The sequence below is a fragment of the Leopardus geoffroyi genome, chromosome B3 (genome assembly GCF_018350155.1).
Source record: "Leopardus geoffroyi isolate Oge1 chromosome B3, O.geoffroyi_Oge1_pat1.0, whole genome shotgun sequence".
Lineage (NCBI taxonomy): Eukaryota > Metazoa > Chordata > Mammalia > Carnivora > Felidae > Leopardus > Leopardus geoffroyi.
The window spans coordinates 18,071,538-18,092,728 of record NC_059337.1 but is presented as its reverse complement, the minus strand read 5'-3'; the positions used below and the strand labels follow the sequence as shown (position 1 = coordinate 18,092,728).

General features: G+C 40.2%; 1 protein-coding gene across 13 annotated transcripts in view; it reads right to left on the bottom strand.

Moving 5' to 3' along the window:
* MEF2A (myocyte enhancer factor 2A) overlaps positions 1–20,360 on the bottom strand; it is a 167,542-nt gene extending 147,182 nt beyond the window's left edge. For 9 of the 13 annotated variants that reach the window (XM_045448773.1, XM_045448777.1, XM_045448769.1 and 6 more), the window contains exon 1: positions 19,726–20,360. The gene's annotated coding sequence lies outside the window, so the exon portion shown is untranslated. The remainder of the gene's footprint in view (positions 1–19,725) is intronic. The other 4 variants (XM_045448778.1, XM_045448776.1, XM_045448774.1 and 1 more) reach the window with 3 other exon arrangements.
* Between the last annotated feature and the right edge of the window lie 831 nt (positions 20,361–21,191).

Below are 21,191 nucleotides of genomic sequence, written 5' to 3'. Positions count from 1 at the left end.
ACCACCATAAAAATCTTCAATGCAGCATCTATGGGTTTACTGCCCTTAGTATAAGATCAAACATGATAACTACAGTAAGACAGATACAAAGTACTATTGGATTTCAAAAGAAAAAACTTTTTAATTGGAAAGAACCTGTTTTTTTATGGAGAGCAGAGCCTTGGAAAGGAGACTAAGAAGTGGGATGCAGAAGATACACAGGAAAACAAGAAAAGACATCTTTACCTATGCCTTCTACCTGAAAGGTATGTATCCCCACCAATTCCCTTCAAACAATCAAATTAAAGAATGAGCCTAGCATTGTGCTTTTTAAAAAAGTGTTGCTGGGAAGAATTCTTTAAGGAACTAAGCTTTAGTAATAAAGAAAAAAGACACACACATTAGCATCATTATCCTGTATGGGCATATTACAGAAGGCACTGGTTACTTCCATGCTTAAAAACTCTCAACAGCTCTTCCTTAACTATAAAAAGCAAAGTCCAAACCGCTCAATATTCAAGATGGTCTCCAATCTGGCCTCAAGCCCTCTTTCCTACTTTACTTCCTTTTTTTTTTTTTAATGTTTATTTATTTTTGACAGACACACAGAGCATGAGCATTGGAGGGGCCGAGAGATGGGGAGACACAGAATCCAAAGCAGGCTCCAAGCTGTTAGCACAGAGCCCAATGTGGGGCTCGAACTCACAAACCATGAGATCATGACCTGAGCCAAAGTCAGATGCCCAACAGACTGAACCATCCAGGCACCCCCGCCACACTTCACTTCTGAAAAGCCTTACTTTTCTTCTGAAAAGCCAAACTAAGTCTGATACATACCTCTAACTTTCCTGTCTTAGTTCCTTTGCTCCAATTGTTTGCTCTATGTGGAGTATCTTCCATATCTCTGACAATAAAACTTGACATTCAACTCAAATATCAATTCTTCCATGAAGCAGCCCCCCCCCCCCATCACTTCTGAACTTTTCTTCCCTGAACTCCCTAATCCATTCACTGAGTCTAAGATTTACACATCACTTGGTAATTAGCACAGCACAGCAATTAGTGGGAATTTTACCCTACCTAAGCCATTATCTCCTAGAAGCAAATAGCTATATCTCATAGGTGTTTTTATTTCAGAACCAATAATATAAAAACAACAGTTAAAGCACTGATAACAGATAAGGGATAGTCCAAAAGAGGGAGTGAAGGATCAGAGCCATGGACATTGCTTTGGGGCTACCATATTTACCAGTCAAAACAAAAAGGGGAAGGCAATAAAAAGAAAATGTACAAAGTGCATGACAAGTCATTATTTAAGATTTGTAGAAACTATGGAAAAACAAATGAAAGCTTATAAATGAGGATCCAAAGACAACTAGGCATAGGTACTGATTGGCTTTTAAACACCATTAGAAAGCCAGGTAGAGAATTCCAAAGATGTATCATTAATAACAAAAGATTTTAATATATATGTAAGATATCTGATGCTTAAAGTCAATACACCTTTCAATCCTGGTTGGTACTTTTATTTTTTAAAAATGTACAGTGACTAGTTCAAACAAGTCCATGTCTACTCCAACAACATGAAATACTGACAAAAAAATTTGTTAATTCTAGGAAAAGGAATGTTTTAAGGTAATAAATATTTTAAACTGAATTCTAGAACCAACGTAATTCCAATTTTAATTTCTCATGTTAACAAGACAGATAAATAGCATAAAAGACAAAAAACCCAGTAAACTTAGCTAGAGTAAATAGACTTAGTGCTATCTTATTAAACATAATAATGAGTACATAAGCAAGGAATAACCCCACACCTACCATTTACTGTAATCAAAAGACAATTGTCAAGATCATAGAGAAAACCAAGAGAGTAGAAAAAGAACGAAAAGAGATACATGTAGTTTAATTTTCAAAAAAGTTAACACCTATCAGATCAATTCCCAAGTTTAAAAGTTACCTTCTCCCAAAAGTTCACATACTAGCTTGCTATTAGAATAAAGAAGTACCAAGAAGCCCTTCGCTAAATATAGGCCTAAAACTCATTCATGTTATAATAAAACCAAGGCATTTCCAATATACATTCTATAAAAAAATCTTTTTGAGTTAATAACTTTGCTTTACAGAGAAAAGCACTTAAGACTCCTGTAATACCAGAAACTGCATTTGCATGCTAATAGAATGAAGTAAGAGTATTTAAATTTGATTAGTTTATTTCTCTTACAAGGTATTTTCTAGAGTCTTTAGCTCACCAGTGGAAGCTGAATGCCTAGGTCTCTAACTAAAGGCTTTGTAGCACTGGCAGCATAATTCAAGATTTCTGCTCTTCCTCCCCCAAAAGTAGAGACTTCAATGAGGACAACTGTGATGGTATACCTAAGTAACTCTAAAAATATTCCCCCTAAACCATATGAAAAAAAGCAAGAAAGGAAAAAGAAGTTCTATACAAAACCATGTTTTCAGCACAGCCTGAAGACAAAGACTGCTGATACTGCAGAACAACTGTGAATGAAAACAGAAAAATCCCCCAAATCCTAGCACTTAATCTCTTAGGCTGTCACTCCACCCCTACTTGAACACAGAGGCTTGGTGGCAAGGAGGCCAAGCAAAGGAGCCTCAGGGTCATTTGCATGAAAACTGAAAGTATGAAACCTTTCCTAAACCTGGATACACTGGAAAAGTGTCTGGGCAGATCAGAACACAGACTACAGGTAAGAAAGTGCAAAGTTCTGGTGATTTAAAGGAACAGGTGCCATTTAAGGCACTGCCTGCCACATAAAGGGACACAACTTTGAAACACATAGCTTCTGGGGGAGAAAACAGGCAAAAGGAAAGGAAGAGAGTTCTTTGGCAATTGGACGGTAATAGGAAACAGAAAAAGGATAAAATTTAAGGTCTTGCATGATCAAAGAGAATTATAAAACTGGAAGTCTCACAACCCTTCTCCAACCATTAAAACAAAAATCAACTGAATAGGACTGTTCTATACTGACAGAAGAGGGCACCATTAAACTAGGAATACTGTAAAACACCCCAATACCATAAAAATGAACAAAAGAAAAGTGAAATCCAGAAAAATCAGGAAACTGAATTTGACACTTACCAACTGAGGAAAACCCACTGCCAAAAACAAACTCAAAGCAAGAAAAAAAGGTAAGTCAATACTCCAAATCAAAGACATCCAGACAAACATTTAAGGATATGAAAACTACTTTGAATCAGCAATTCAAAAACAAAACAAAAAAAAAAAAGTGGATAAAACAGAAAGAGAATTTTAAAAGGTGAATGAATTCAAAAAAGAAATGGAGAAACTAAAATGAGAAATGCAGAATAAATTGCAAGGCATCCAAGAAAGAACAACTCAAATGAATATGAGCTACCACAGTCTACCACAAGATTTATAAGCCACATCCATCCACATTTGGTGTTATTTTCTCATCTGATTTCAAATAACTGTCTATCCACCAACTGCTTCACAATCACTCACAAGCCATACTAACACTCATATAAGAAAACTTCATGTCCTTTTCATAGTGAAATGCCATATTACCAAGTATTGCTTAACTATTCAACATGTCTAAAACTAAGCTGTTGTTCTAAATATATTAGGTCCCTCCTTACTGTGTGTCACTGACAGTTTTTGAGTATTATTCCGCTAACTCCACTGATCCCATGAACTCCATCCATGGTTTTTACTGCATGACTTTGCATAGCATGGTGATTTTTTTTAGGAACACATATACTGTGTTATAGTAGAACTGAATGTGATGTGTATGTGTGGGTTAATATACACACATCTATTTTCTTAGCTCTGATGAGAAGGCAGACACAGACAATGACACCCCAAAAGCAATGAGCACACCCAGCATCCAGATCTTGGATTCTAAATGTCATCCTCCAATAAAAGGAGTCAGGGCTCTTTGGAAAAGAGAGTAATTCCAGGGTTGGGATAGGTAAAACATAAATGAGCCTGGAGTTTCTTGCAGCACCAGAAAGTAGGGAAGTTCTTTTAAAAAAAAAGATGAAAGTATGTCAAAAAGACACAAGAGTCAAACAGGAGGAGCTCTCAATGGCCAAAGCTGGACAATCTGAGAAATAAAATAAATAATGATAGCATCAAATTATAATCTACAATATAAAATACCTTTGAGTCTATAATGATATAAAATAAGTAGCCGAATAGAGAAGTGACATCTCTTCATTAAGAAGAATTCTATTTGCTAAATGAGAAAGAAACCAAACAAAACCAACAACAAAAACAAAACAAAATTGCCATTAGGTAACTATTACAATAATAATACAGGTAACCCCCACCCCAGCTTTTTGAAAATTTACATTAAGCCACTTCACTTTAGAAAGACCCACAACAGCACCTATTTTCTACCTGAGAGAAATATGGAAAGAGTTTTTTTCTTTTAAGAAAAAAGGCAAAAGACAAAGAATGAATAGAGAAAGAAAAAACAAAGAAAAAAGGCAGAAAACAGTATTCAGCATTTATTTTGCAATGAGTCATTACAGAGGCAGCACACACCCTGAGCAGCACCACCAAGCTCTTTTTTCTGGTAACTACACTCAGCATCTCTAATCTCAAGCTGCCACAGTTTTGAATTTTGTTTGTGCACATCTGTGCTTTATCTCTATTCATTCTGCACATCCATTAACATGATGTGTTCTAAGGTATCAGAAAAGCCTAAAAGAGGTTATTTTTTTAAACAAAAATCTCAAAAATTTTTCCATATAAATTAATGGTAATGGCTTCTTTACACCATTTCACCTTTTTAGAAGGTTTCACAGGCACAATCTACTATTAGATAGTGGGGGAAAATCCTCTAATTGTTGCAGGTTAAGTTCCACCCATGAGTGCTAAAAACAAGTGAAAGTTTAAGAAGAAACAGAAAATTAACATACTCTCAAAGTATCTCCCCCATGATATTTATCATTTTCAAAGAGGAAAACTGTGACTTTACAATGGAGAAACCAGCAGAAACCACTTTATGTAATCAAGATTAACATCAGATATTGACATCATGTACTCCTGATATAAAATGTACCTCTTTGATATGCTACCATTACTTCAGTGGTTTTATTGCCAAAAATGCAAAATTCAAATTAATTTTAAGAAAGCAGAGAAACCCAAATTGGACGACATTCTACAAGATAATGACCAGTACTCCTCAGGAAGCATCTGGGTAGAAGAATGAGAAAGGAATGAATTATCACAGATTTGAAGAGACTATAGAAAAAATAAATGCAATGTGGGATCCCGGGTTGGATCCTAGGACCAAAAAAAAGGTCATTAGGAAAAAAACTGATGAAGTTCACATAAGATATTTAGTTTAGCAAATAGTATATTAATTTTATGGTTTTGATTATTATACCACAGTGGCCCAACATTAGGGCAACAGTCATACTATTTTTTCAACTCTTCTCGATCTCCAACATTATTCCACAATGTATCTTTTTAGTAAAATATAAAAAAAGAAATACCCACAAAATGATTAGTTTTTACAAAATCTTACTAAGAAAATTATGATAATTCTCATGGCAATTCAAAGTATAATTCATCAATGAGATATCATTTTGTTCCAATGTTAATATCCAATTCTTTATACTGAAAGAACGTGATTGCAATGGATTATTTGTTGAGACATAAACTGCAGAAGGATATGCAAATTCAATATCATTTTATAAAGTTTTAAAACATGAAAAACACTATATATTTTTAGCAATATAAGTGGATATATGGTCTTAAAAATGAATGAATGTAATGAAAGGAATGAATGGAACAAAAACAGACACTCAGATCAATGGAACAGAATATTGAACCCAGAAATGGACCCACAAACGTATGGCCAACTAATCTTTGACAAAGCAAGAAAGAATATCCAATAGAATAAAGACACTCTCTTCAGCAAGTGGTGCTGGGAAAACTGGACAGCGACATGCAGAAGAATGAACCTGGACCACCTTCTTACACCATACATAAAAATAAACTCAAAATGGATGAAAGACCTAAATGTAAGACAAGAAGCCATGAAAATCCTCGAGGAGAAAGCAGGCAAAACTTCTTTGATCTTGGCCACAGCAACTTCTTACTCAACACATCTCTGGAGGCAAGGGAAACAAAAGCAAAGATGAACTATTGGGACCTCACCAAAATGCAGGATCTCATCCTGCACAGTGAAGGAAACAATCAGCAAAACTAAGAGGCAACCAACAGCATGGGAGAAGATATTTGCCAACAACATATCAGATAAAGGGTTAGTATCCAAAATCTATAAAGAACTTATCAAACTCAACACCCAAAAAGCTAATAATCCAGGGAAGAAATGGGCAAAAGACATGAATAGACACTTCTCCAAAGAAGACATCCAGATGGCCAATCGACACATAAGAACACATGCTCAACATCACTCATCATTAGGGAAATACAAATCAAAACCACAATGAGATACCACCTCACACCTGTCAGAATAGCTAACATTAACAACTCAGGCAACAACAGATGTTGGCGAAGATATGGAGAAAGAGGATCTCTTTTGCATTGTCGGTGGCAATGCAAGCTGGTGCAGCCACTCTGGAAAACAGTATGGAGGTTCCTCAAAAAACTAAAAATAGAACTACCCTATGACCCAGCAATCGCGCTACTAGGTGTTTATCCAAGGGATACAGGTATGCTGTTTCGAAGGGACACATGCATCCCAATGTTTATAGCAGCACTATCCACAATAGCCAAAGTATGGGAAGAGCCCAAATGTCCATCAATGGATAAATGGATAAAGAAGATGTGGTATATACATACAATGGAGTATTACTTGGCAATCAAGAAGAATGAAATCTTGTCATTTGCAACTACGTGGATGGAACTAGAGAGTATTATGCTAAGTGAAATTAGTCAGAGAAAGACAAATATCATATGACTTCACTATTATGAGGACTTTAAGACACAGAACAGAGGAACATTAAGGGAAAGGAAGCAAAAATAATATAAAAGCAGGGAGGGGGACAAAACATGAGACTCTTGAATATGGAGAACAGGGTTGCTGGAGGGGTTGGGGGAGAGGGGGATGGGCTAAACGGGTAAGGGGCATTAAGGAATCTACTCTCAAAATCATTTTTGCACTATATGCTAATTTGGATGTAAATTAAAAAGATAAAATTTTTAAAAAATGAATGAAAAAGGTAAATCCTATTTAAGGTAATGATTACCTCTGCAGAAGAAAAAGGGCAATGGGATTCATAAAAATTCTTACATTCTTACATTACATTCACGCTACATTATTCACTCTGATTTTTGTATACCTGATAGGTTTCATAATTTTTAGCCACTACTGAGAAGCAGCCACACTTTTAGCTAGCTGGGGCAATAGTTTCCCACTCTGTTTAGGAAAAAATGTTTCACTGTTGTGGGTTTTTTTGGTTGTTTTTTTTTTTTTTTTTGTTCTTGTGTTTTTTTTGTTCTTGTGTTTAATAGGACAATCTTACTAAGACCCTATTTGAAATTTTTCATTTCTGTTTTCCAAACCAAACAATGAAAACCTTGAGATCATCTAAAATAGGGTACTCTGCCTTAGGACACAGACCCGTCCTTGGCTATACATACACACACACACACACACACACAAACACACTTTCCAGATCATGTCCCACCTTCACTTCCACTCCTCTTCAAACACCCATTCCATGGCCAAATCCCGAGGTCTTGTCATTACCAGGAAGTCTTCCACCTCTGACTACACCTCTTCATCCTCCAGGCATTCTCTCACAAGTAAACTCATCATAGTCCCCTCAAGCCTGCTCTTCTTCCTGTGCTTCCTGTATCAGTAAACTACCGATTCATTCCCTCAATTGCCCAAGCCATAAACCTAGTCATCACTCTCAACTCCTCTTTTTCTTTCACCTTCCACATGCCCTCCATCACTGAATCCTTCCATTATTCTACCCCCCTATATATCTCTCAAATCCACTTATTTCTTCCATCCGCATCCTATACCACAGTCCAAGCCACCTTACCTCTTTTAACTAATTTGCTGTTAACACCCTCCTAATTATTCTTCTTGCCTACCACTTTTAACTCTCTGAAGAATTCTCCACAGTGCAATCAGTATTATCTTTTTTTTTCTTCCAAGATTCTATTTAAATTCAAGTTAGTTAACATATAGTGTAGTATTGGTTTCAGAAGAGGAATTTAGTAATTCATCACTTACATATAACACCCAGTGCAGCATTATCTTTTTAATTTCCTCCCAGGCTTAAGATATTCTAATTTTCCCTTAAAGTTCAAATTCCTTAACACAGCTTAAGGGCTCTTCATAATCTGGCCCCTACTTATGTCTTCAGCTTCATCTTTCACTACTCCTACAGTGTCTGCCCTCTCTTATACTGCCTGATCCATCCATACTGTACTGAGTTTCTCCAAGCAATCCAAACTCTCTTAAGTGTATCTCTCATCCTTAACACAGCTCTGGTAAAACTACCCACCCTCTTTATAAGGCTAAATGCTCTTGAGGCTTCAAACTAAATGGAAGTGTCACTTCCTCTGGTATAAATTTTCCTGGCCTCCCTGAAACTGGGTTGATCACCCCTTCTATATGCTCCTATAGCACTCTGCATGGTACACATCAAGTGAATAGCAAAATGAATTATAAAACCATATGTCCATACTGCCATCTATGAAAGCCAAGCCTGTTCACTGTATTCCTCATTCACCTAGACCAATGGACTGAATGAATAAGGTAATAAAGACCAAACTGTGAAATAAATTGCTAAAGTAACAGTATGCTTACAAAAAATTAGAACCCAATGACTCATGGTCCAGGCACACAATATTCTTTCCACTATACTCTGTGGCACTTAATTTTACTTTCATAAACAATTCAATGCTAATTAAGCATAAAGTAGGTAACTCAGAGTTTAAAAGGATCTAGATATCATCTCATTTTATAATTAAAGAGATGCCCAGAAAGGTTATTACTTGCTAATGAACAAAACACTATTAAACAGCAATACCAAGACGAGGTATTTTGATGTTCTTTTAATTACATACTTTAATCTCAGGAATTAAGTTTTTAAGCCTTTATTTTTAAACAAAACTTTTTCTTTAATTTTTTTTTAACGTTTTATTTATTTTTGAGACAGAGAGAGACAGAGCATGAACGGGGGAGGGTCAGAGAGAGGGAGACACAGAATCTGAAACAGGCTCCAGGCTCTGAGCTGTCAGCACAGAGCCTGACGCGGGGCTCGAACTCACGGACCGCGAGATCATGACCCGAGCTGAAGTCGGCCGCTTAACCAACTGAGCCACCCAGGCGCCCCTAAACAAAACTTTTTTAGTCTTTATTTATATTTGAGAGAGACAGACAGAGTGTGAGCAGGGGAGGAACAGAGAAAGAGGGAGACACAGAATCCGAAAGCAGGCTCCAGGCTCCAAGCTGTCAGCACAGAGCCCAACACGAGGCTGGAAATCCCAAACCATGAGATCATGACCTGAGCCAAAGTCAGCCATTTAACCAACTGAGCCACCCAGGTGCCCCAGTTTTTAAGCTTTTAAAGTTGAAAAACTTTCAAGTTTTTCATTTCTTCTAGGATAACAATGTTATCAAAAACAGAACAAATTCACTTCAAAGTTTCCACAAAATTACCTAGAATGTTATAACAAACATAACAATATTTAATCACAGTATAAGAGTAATAAAAATAGTCATTACTGTAATTATGTATCATAAGCAACAAATGGGTTATCAACCATGTTCAAGGCACTGTGGAACACAATCACGGAATATACAAAGAGATATAAAACAGCATTCCTAACTCCCAAGAAGCGTACAATATGTTTTGGAAAACAAGAACCAACCGTTATAGAGTTGAACAGAAAAACCAGGCAGGGGCACGTGGGTGGTTCAGTCACTTGAGCATTCAACTTCTTTGGCTCAGGTCATGATCTAGTAGTTCGTGGGTTCAAGCCACACATCGGGTTCTGTGCTGACAGTTCAGAATCTGGAACCTGCTTAGGATTCTGTGTCCCCTCTCTTTCTGACCCTCCCCCACTCACACTGTCTCTCTCAAAAATAAACAAACATTGGGGCGCCTGGGTGGCGCAGTCGGTTAAGCGTCCGACTTCAGCCAGGTCACGATCTCGCAGTCCGTGAGTTCGAGCCCCGCGTTGGGCTCTGGGCTGATGGCTCAGAGCCTGGAGCCTGTTTCCGATTCTGTGTTTCCCTCTCTCTCTGCCCCTCCCCCGTTCATGCTCTGTCTCTCTCTGTCCCAAAAATAAATAAATGTTGAAAAAAAATAAATAAACAAACATTAAAAAAAATAAAGTAAAAGCAAACAATCACTTAAATTATTAACACTTTCAAAGGAATAGACTTTTCTTCTAAGGAGTTTCAGGAATGTAAAGAGAAATGATAATCTACTGTCTGAGAAATCAGCATAAACTCAAAATTTCTTAGGTTGGTCAGCTGACAGGGCTCTGAAACAGTGAAACTCTAGTATCAAGGAGGATACCAACAACTGCCCAGTTCCTGGTTTCTAAACAGTCTTACAAGAAGAGAAAACAGAACTCCTTGAAGAAATGGCTGATTCTAGGACATGAGCAGGAAAAGCAGATGAGGAGCCTAGAATATCTTAATGTCCCAAAAGTAAGAAACTACTCCAAACATGATAGAAACGTGTCAAAATGAGGAGGTTGCAGGATTTCCCACTGACCAAACCTGAGTTAATCTGGAATACCAAAATACTGATAGTAACAGAGTATAATCTACTTAATAAAAAAAAAAAAACTATGTGGGGCGCCTGGGTGGCTCAGTCGGTTAAGCGTCCGACTTCGGCTCAGGTCACGATCTCGCGGTTCATGAGTTCGAGCCCCGCGTCGGGCTCTGTGCTGACAGCTCAGAGCCTGGAGCCTGTTTCGGATTCTGTGTCTCCCTCTCTCTGACCCTCCCCCGTTCATGCTCTGTCTCTGTCTCAAAAATAAATAAACGTTAAAAAAAAAAATTAAAAAAAAAAAACTATGAATTTATATTGATATTAAGTAAGCAAATGAGAAGGAAAAGCTCTTCTTTACAACAGATTGCCAACTAATAAATGCAGACGAATAGCTAGACAAACACCATTTTGGAACCAATGAGTAATAACGGACTCAGGCAAGAATCAGCAATGAATTATGTGAACATTTTGGGGAGGACAGAGCACTTACACGGTCTGAAAGTGCCTCCCCACAGATTATTCAATAACAACAATGAGGACAATAACTTTTATATAGAGAAATCTGGCAGGCAAACCTTAACTAAGTGATCCAAGTAAACATCACCATCAGTTTGACATCATATTGCCTCCTGATGTGATGCACTGAGGGTATATCATCACTTATTTTGTACTGCTGCCAAAAATGCGTAACTTGAATCTAACAAAGAAGCAATATGACAAACCCAAACTGATGACATCCTACTAAACAAAGGGCCTGTACTCTTCAAAACTATTAATTTCAGGAAAAAGAGAAAAAGGTTGAAAGACTATTTAGAAAAAATGCTATTAAAATGTATTATTGGCACAACTGAAGAAATTTCAACATAAACTATAGACTAAATTACAGTATCAATATTAAGTTTCTTGAATCCATCATACTATTCTTACATGTTATATAAGAACATGTCTTAGTTCTTAGGAGATATCAACTGAAGAATTTAAGGATAAAGGACCATGATGTATGCAACATATTCTCAAATGATTCAATAATAAAATTATAAGAGGAAGAGGAAGAAAAGGGGAAACAGGGAGAAAAGGAGGAAGAAGGAAAAAGAGATCAACAGAATGGATTCTTGCTATTACGTGTTAATGTTCAATGACATTGTATAATATTAATATGTTTTCCTTGTTAGAAAGGTACACAATGCATTAATGCAAGATTCCATCTATCCCCTAGACACATCTGTAAGGTTTTGCCTCAAATGATTTGCCTCTGATTTTAACTGAATAAACTTACATCTAGAGCATACTCCAGAAGATGTAATCAAGGAGCTTAAAGCTATAAATAAAACAGTAATATCTATTTCCAGACTTCAGGGCCACTCTGCAAATACAAAAAATGATAAAGCAATTGTGCTAAACAGTAACAATTAGTGCCTCTAGGTGACCAGTATATGAGAGTTCACTGTACTATTCCTGAAACTTTTCTGTAAATTTTTTCAAGACAAAATGTTTTGTTAAAAAACCTGCCAGTGCTGAAACTTTACTTTGACGGAAGTCATTTGTGAAAAACAAAATCTTAACTCCCAGATTCTTCTCTCTTTTTCCTTTCATAATCCATGTCAAATTAAGTTTAATACTGTTACGAAAAAAATTTTCAGTACTAAGATAAACATTTTACTAAAGCAGTCCCCAAATGTTTTAAAAAGCCCATTTATAAATCAGCTGTGTATAATGTGGAATGATTTTCACTATTACAAATGGTGGTTAAGTTCCTGATATTGGCCACAAAAGCTCTTTGATAAATCTTCTTTAGCAATACAGCAGAAATAGTATTGTATTTCACATATACCATGTTAACTTGCACATCTCCCTAGCCTTTCTGAAATAACATGGAATCTGCTGGATAAGATGGAGAGAGAGAATGTTTGTAAGGAACAACCAGTAACTAGTTGTAATTTCTAACACCGTTTTTACTAGGTTACACATTTGAAACGGAAATAGAGCCCTCAGACAAGATGGCTACTCGCTGTCCAGAAAGAAGGCACACAGAATCTCAGGAAACGCCACTTGTGCTCAACAGCTCTGGGATTCCTGTCCTCACCCAAAATGATGACGACAACATGTTAATATGTATAGAAAATATGTAAGGCAGTACTTTATAGTGAAAAGTACCTTTATAATTTTGAAAGTCTGATGTGGGTACACTGGTTTGTGGTCAGTCATTTTAGTTGATTAAGACAACTTCCATTCACCATTTACTGGACATTCACTATGTACCATGATAGACTGGTAGGTCCTGAGCATACACAAAGAACAAAATAGTCCCTGACACAAGAACTCAGCACAGCAGAAGAAAATGACGTCAATTAAAATCCTTTAAATCTAAAAATGGAATTACTCTTCAAATTGTGTCTGTATCAAGAGCAAGGGAGACAAATTTTGTCTAGAGACTAAAATTGGTATCATACCTGACACCTGAGCCACAACTTAAAGGTAAGAGCATTCCAATCTCCAGCAAAAACATGAACAAAGATACAGAAGCATTAATTCAAATTTTTCTGTCTTCCGAGTGTCCGACAGTGTGCTAACGCCTGTGGAGTGTCCAACAGTGTGCTAACGCCTGTGGAGACTGTTATCAAGAAGACAGACAAGGCCTCTGCCTTTAAGGAGTTTACATTCAGATAATGGACAAATAAGGAATAACAAAACGTGTACAAATTACAGTGTCTTGAAGTAAGTGAGATGCACAAAAGAGTAACTATCAGAGTGCAACATTAAAAAGGGTGTGCTGGGTGACAAAGTGAGACTTGGGCCATATTCCAAAGGGTCTGGCCATGCAGCCTTCTGAAGAGCATTTCAAGCAAGTAGTGCAAAAAGTGCAAAAGACCCTAAAATAGGAAAGGACATATAAGGTTTAAAGAACAATAAGAGGACTGTGTGGCTGGCACACAATAAAACAGGGGAAGAACAATGAGAAGGAGAAAGATTATTCAGGGCCATTCAGGCCATGGAAAGAAATACAGACTTTATTTGAAGAGGAATGGGAAGTCATCGGAAGATTTTAAGCAGAGTAATGACATGATTTAGGATATTAAAATGATCCCTACAGCTGCTATGTGAAGAACCAACGTCTGAGGAGCAAGAGAAGAAACAAGCCCAGTTAGGAAGCTACTGCAGCAATTCATACAAGAGATAATAATGCCTTGAAATAAAGAGGGGGCAGTGAAGACTAGAATGGTAGACTGGCGCAAGATAAATTCTTAAGGTACAAGAGAATGTATGGATGGACTGGATTTGAGAGAAAAGAAAAGAATCCTGGCATATCTTTTAAGTTCTTGACATGAGTACTGCCATTCACTGAGATGGGTAAGGGCCAGTAAAGACATCAGAGTCTGGGGTAAGAGGGAGGAAGAAGGTTGGGGGAGAGGAATATATAACTATATTTCAGTCATATGGTTAATATTATGTTTGAGATTCCAACTAGATTTCCAAGTGGACATCAGGCTCGGGAAAATTCTGGGGTAAAAAAATAAAAGTGGGAGTCATCGGCATGAAAATATATGGCATTTTCAGGGAAGAGCAAACAGCTGGCCTTAACTGGGTCACAGAAACTGAAGGGTAGTGGCTGACGATGAGTTTGGAGAGACTAGAATCATTAAAAAGTGAACCATGGGGGGCGCCTGGGTGGCGCAGTCGGTTAAGCGTCCGACTTCAGCCAGGTCACGATCTCGCGGTCCGTGAGTTCGAGCCCCGCGTCAGGCTCTGGGCTGATGGCTCGGAGCCTGGAGCCTGTTTCCGATTCTGTGTCTCCTTCTCTCTCTGCCCCTCCCCCGTTCATGCTCTGTCTCTCTCTGTCCTCCAAAAAATAAATAAACCTTGAAAAAAAAAAATTAAAAAGTGAACCATGATGAATTAATGCCAACAACAGAAGTAACAGCAACAGTGACAGTAACAGGAGAAAAAAAAAAAAAAATTTAGGTACCCAGCATTGTGCTAAAGGCTTTACAATAAACATCTCATTTAATCCTCTCAACAACCCTATGAAGTAGGTAATATTATAATCACTATTTTATACACTGAGCCTCAAGAAGGTTGAGAAACTGCCAAAGAACACAAGGTGCTAGAGTTGGGTATTCTAACTTAGGCAGTCTTCAATCTTATCCCTTAAATTACTGCCTCTCTACTGATTTTATATGCCTTCAAAGTTTTCCTTAAAAGAATGACATTTAGATGTAAATTTTAGAAATATAGTCCCCGTCTCTATGTAAAATGCGAATGGCTAGGGAATAAGAGGTGAGACTTGTAAGCAAGAGCACCAGAGTTTTACTAAACCAAGAGTTACAAGTTATTTTACCAGGTTACATGAAGAGTATCCCTTTGTTACAAGAATCACAAATCATACCTCAAACTAATCCAAGTCAACCTGCATATGCATGGTGCTTGTAACAAAAATAACCTGGTAAAAAGGTCCAGCTCATGCAGTATAAATTTGCGCTCCAATACCAAAATATTTCCCAAAACATGTAACTTTACTGATGGTTGAATTATTTTTTAAGTTCATAAAGTTTACATTTTTGTATAAGAAAATAAAATTAGCATTGATTCAAAACAAGATGTGCCTTCATTGATATTTATTAAAAATCTGATCAACTAGTGTGTTTTTCACCCACGTTAACAACTCCTCTGGCTTTCAGCATCATCACTTAGGAAACCAATAAAGTAAATTACCTGCTGTCATATACTAATGTTCAAACAGTTGATATTCCACCTCACAAACCAGCTAATTTTTTTTAACTCATCAGTTTATGATTTCAAGTGATTAAGACAATTCAATATTAAATACTTAGTTTAATATCAATTAAACTCAATAAATAAATATTACTAAAATCAGTAAATAAACATCCAAACAAAAATATAGTATTTATTAAATATATGGCAACACATATGCTATACAAGAGATTAATAAATGAGTTTATACTCTTAATTATAACACAATGGACACAGGTCCATTTATTAAAGATTACACTGATAAAGCATACACAGATTAAATCATTTAGTTCCACAGAGCAGGTAAAATGAAATATAAAAACTTACAGATACCCACTAAAGAAAGGCTATTTTTAAAAATATACCTATTCCAGGTAGGAAATAAAAATATTTTTCTAATTTCAAATTTTAAATACTGTATCTTGAGGACAACTCGCACGGATAATTCACAAAAAACATATTTCAGTGAAGAGTAGGGAATATACTTACATTGAATTCTAATTTTTTTTAATATTTAGAGAGATTATGGAGGTTACAATCAATGATTGCAAATCAAAAACCTAATGTAGACTGGCCAACTAAACATTTTATATATAATCTGACAATAAATTTAAAATTCTGGGATTTGGGGGGTTCCTGGGGGGCTCAGTCGATTAAGTGTCCAACTTCAGCGCAGGTCATGATCTCACAGTTCAAGCCCCGTGTTGGGCTCCGTGCTGACAGCTCAAAGCCTGGTGCCTACTCCAGATTCTGTGTCTCCCTCTCTCTCTGCCCCTCCCCTGCTTATACTCTGTCTCTCTCTCTCTCTGAAAAACAAACATTAAAAAAAATATTTTTTAAAAAATGCTGGGATTTTTATGTTCCAAAAGTAAATGAGCAATCTCCTGCATTTATATACATTATATGAAGTCCTCTTGGTCACAGACGGAGGCATCGGATACAGCACTTTTACAGTCTTCATAGGAAATAAGGGAAAATGTATGGAGAGGAAGGGGTGTACAGAGGAAGGGATGAAGGACATCAGGCGATATGCACTTTTGTACATTAAGCCTCAGGTAGTGTGCTAAGAACTCTCACTCCCATTATTTCATTTAATGCTAACAATTCCACGGGGCAGGTAGTATAACTCCCTCCCACTTTACAGAAGATATCTCATAAGTGACACCTTATGAGTAAGTGGCGGAGTTGGGATCTGAACCAAGATGTGATGACAAAGTCTAGCAGCCTTCCTTTATGAGGACTTGCAAACACAGCAGGACGTGTTAAAGTGTTCTTTTGCAGGAGGTTATCTAACTAGATTGATTTTGCAGGAGGTTATCTAACTAGACACTCACTTCCCAATTTACTAAGAATGTACACAGATTTTCTCTCTCATCTAGAAAAGAGCAATGATCATTTTCAACCCACAAAGCAGTATTTTCAGTGCTCCATCACTGCTAAAAGAAAACTTCAGCTAGACTTTGTAGCATTCATATGCACCATGAGCACCTCTTCAAAAAAAAAAAAAAAAAAAAAAAGTACGGTCTAATTACAAGACAAAATACATGAAACTGAAAATGCCCAGAGAAAATTCAAGACCATCAACATTGTATGTTAGACTAAACTCCTCTTGCCAGACTTACAAGCAGTGAAGAGAGTGAAGAAAAAAAAAAAAGGTGGCCTTCCAAAACCTGACTGAAAGGCATACTACTGCTCAAAAACAAATTGTTTAGTTTCCTCCTCCTAAATCAGAACATAAATCTATTAAAAGACTTCTGAAGTATTTCAAACTTCAGAATTATTTTCTAATAGAAAACACTTTTATTATTACTTAACCACCCTCAGAATATACTGATATTTCTCTTGGTAGCCAAATATTGCTACTACTTGCATATTAATAAAATTAATATTAACCTCTACTGCATCCTATACGAAACTATAATGCAATTGCTTTGAAAAATAAAACATCACCACCAGAAAACAACTCAAAACCTTTAAAAGACTATTTCCGGTTGCATTTACAAAAAACAATCTTTGTCACACATACCCATTAAGGAAACATAGAAACTCTTAAGCATTTGGAAGGAGATTATTCTCAAACCATAATTCAGCACAGTGACATTACAATTATTATTTCAGAGCCCCAACGAGCTATTTTCCTTCCACTGGGCACCCCCCACCTCTCACTGCCTCCCTCAAGAATTTAAACTTTTGCTAGGAAGTAATTTATCAGGTTAAACATAATTTTATCCCCTCTGTTCCAATATGAACAAAACCATGGTTTTATATATAACAAAATGTGAATCAAATGAAACAGATATGCAAATAATTACGTTTAGAAAAATATTTTTACTCATAATTGCTGACTGCTTTAACGAACACGTTTCTATTGGAAACACTTCCAACACTATTGTTAAAAACTAGGTCTGTACAAAGTATTTAAATCACTAGCTTTAGCTCTTCAGAGTTTAATTATAATACCATTATCACAACTTTTTACAGTGCTCACTGAGAATTAAAAGTGATTCCAGAATCAATTAGTGTATCATTACACACACTAATCTTAATAATTTATAAGACACAAGTGTTCCTTATGTTTGTTATAAAGCCTAACTAAAATTGGCATCCCTTTTAATTTAAACACCTTGTGGACTTTTTTCCTAAAACAAAAGTTGCCATTTGGTAAAGACTGAACGCTCCAAAAATATACCCAAAAAAAAACCCCAAAAACAAAAATGTACATACAAAAGCCGTAACAGCACAACACAGCTATTTAATCCTCACTTTCTAAATTCATACTAAAATAGATGCCATTTTTGCGTTTTCAAAAAAAGATTTTTTTTTCAAGCTATTTTGTTTACCTTTTCCACAGACTGTTCAAGTACTGCCAAGGTAACAGATTTTAAAACTGACAACTGGAGCACTTGGCAATTGCCAAAACAACACAGCTGGATTCTTAAAGGGAAAGTACTCTTGTGTAATGTACACCTAATTACAGCTTTGGAGAACCTTCTCTTCATATAGTAAAAGATGATACGAGACACAGGAGAAACAAGCTGTGCTAAAAAAAAAAAAAAAAAACCTGAAAAATCTTAGGCATTTGTTCAAAAATACTTACACCATTGTCAACACATCACAGCAAGCCTTTCAAATAGCGCATTAATTGCAATACCAATCTTACTGTCAACTAAAATGCAGGTCAACGCTGCCGCAATTCTTCAGTCTACACGCGGTTTCCCTGCTGGACCATGACGGCGGAGGGGGGGGGGGGGCTCGCTTCGTACCTCTGGAGCCACACTTCAGGTCTGAAGAATGTTTTTATAGTCACACTTCCACGGGGAGGGAGGGGAGATCTGTTATTCTAATTCAGAGATGCTCACCTCTTCCAAACTTGTTTGCACTACCTCACCTACCGACTTAATCCCCGCTGTTCGAAGACAGAGGATATCGAACTAAAAGGCAAAGTTTCTACCACATAAAACCTTTCCTGGGAGCCGGGATCTACCGGGATGTCAGGGGTAGCTAACTGTTTCCTCTGTAGCCTCCCCTTCCCCGCGACGTCTCCCAGAACCCGCGGGCGTCCGCACCCCGCAGGTGCCCCCGGCCCGGGCCGCCCCAAATACCGACCCCGCCACTGACATCTGCACACACGCGCCCAGAGTTCGGACCTCAATGTTCCGCCCGCTTCGACCAACCTTCTCCCAAAGCAGAAGTGGGGGAACTTCTTCAAGTCCGACCAAAGCGCAGAGCGCCCTCGGCACGAGGGGTCAATCCCTCTGGGGAGACCCGGGCCGCGGAGGGCAAGAGGGAGGAAACGGGCCTTCGGGCGGAACCCCCCGGAGAGACTCCGGGCCCCCAGAGAAGTCCCTCAACTTTCAAGAAGGCGCCGTCCACCACCGCCCCCCAGCCCCAAGCCCCGTGCGCGCACGGGGAGGCTCCTCGCGCCGAACCCGCGCGGCCGAGCCTCCCTCCGCCAGCCCGCGCGACAGCGGTCAGACCCCGGGCCCGCCCTCGGGACACCCCGCCCCCACCACCGCGGGCGCCTCGCCCCTCCACGCAGACCCCGCGCGACCACCCCGCGCCGCCTCCCCGCACCCCACCCGCCCCGCCGCCGCGCGCCCGCGACCCCGGCCCCCTGCCAGCCGGACGCCGCCCTGCCCTGCTGTCCCCGGAGCCCCGCGGGCGCCCCTCCTCGGCCGCGCCGCCCCCCGCCCCAGCGCCCCCCGGCCCCTACCCGGCCCCCTCGCCGAGACGCCGCCCCCTCCGGCACCGTCGGCCCGGTGGACGGAGCCCCGCCGCCGCGGCCCTCACCGTGTCTCCGGCGCAGCTGACGGGCGTGCACACGCTGCAGCCCGGGCCAGCCACCAGCGCTCCGCGCCGCCCGGAGCCGCCTCCTTCAGCCCGGGACTCGCCGGGACATCCGCGCACGGATCCCCACACCGGGGCTATTTTTAGGAGACAGGCCCCGGCCAGACCGGAACTCGTTCCTGCCGCCGCGCGTGCGCACTACGGCCGCGGTCTTCGGTGTCCCTCCGCCAGCCTCGCCTTTCCCTCCCTTCCCCTCGGCTCCCTGTCTCTCTCTTTTCCCTTGAGGTTTCTCTTCAGCGCTGACTTATCCTCTCGGTGGGTCCTAGAGTACTTGGAATGGGAAAGACGAGGGTACGGGCAAAGAGAGTCAGTGGAAGCAAGCGCTACTCCACAAGGACGCGGGGGGCGGACTATGTTTTTCCGGGTGGGTGAGGAGACGGATCACCCGGCACAGGAAGGAGATGACGGCGGTTTGGCGCCGGGGCTACAGGCTGGAGCTCGCTTCCCTGTGAAGAACCGTGTTCTCCTGGAAGGGATACTGGTCACTTGATGAGGGCCTAGGCGCCTCCCAGGGCGGGGCGGCCCGGCGGCGTCGCGCCCTACAGCCCCAGCCTCCCCCCGCCGCTGCCTCCTTGACCAGCCCGCAGGGGCCGGGACCAGGGGCGGCTTCAATGACGCGACGCGTGGCAAATCGCCGCGCGTGGCCGCCGGCTCCAGCCAACCGGGGGCACCGAGGGGCGGGGCTCCGGGGGCGGGGCCGGAGCTCCGGGGCGCGAGTTCGGCAGACGCCCGGAGTCCGGTGCCAGGCAGGGTCCTCCGGGACGGACCAGACGCCTCCTGCCGAGCTCCTGGGGCCGTGCCAGCACCCGTTCCCAACCCCCCCGCCCCGCGGTCGGCCACACTGGCCCCCTGCAGACCTCTGCTCGCCACGCACGCGCCCACGCCCTCATTGTGGTCAGGGCCGCACCTGTGCTCGCGTCTGGCGGCCGCCCCTGTCACCCTCACTGAGCAAGCACAATGGGACTTAGGTCCCTGGCGCGCCGTGGCGGCTGGGATCTGGGCCCAGGCCCGGAGGGAGTAGTACTTGAAGGGGCCTGGAGTGGGCGACCCCTTTCAGGCTGGCGAGCCAAGCGCCCCCGGTCCCGGGAGAGACACAACCTCCTAGTAATAGCCAATTACTAATAGGCATCGGTAGCCTACCGCTTGAGCGCCAAACTGCGGGGAACGTTTTGCATCTGATAGCTCATATATTCCTCACAACATCCCCAAGAAGTAGATTCAGTTTCTATTCCCATTTTACAGAAGAGGAAAGGGAAGCTGAGCGCTAAAGTGACCCTTTGAGGTCACAGCTTAAGAGGAGGGCACCGAGGACTTGAACTCCCAACCACTCTGCATACTGTCTTTTCTGAAAGAGGTGCAAAGGAGATATGCTTGGGACTGCCCTTCTGTTTTGTGGGGTTATTGGTTTT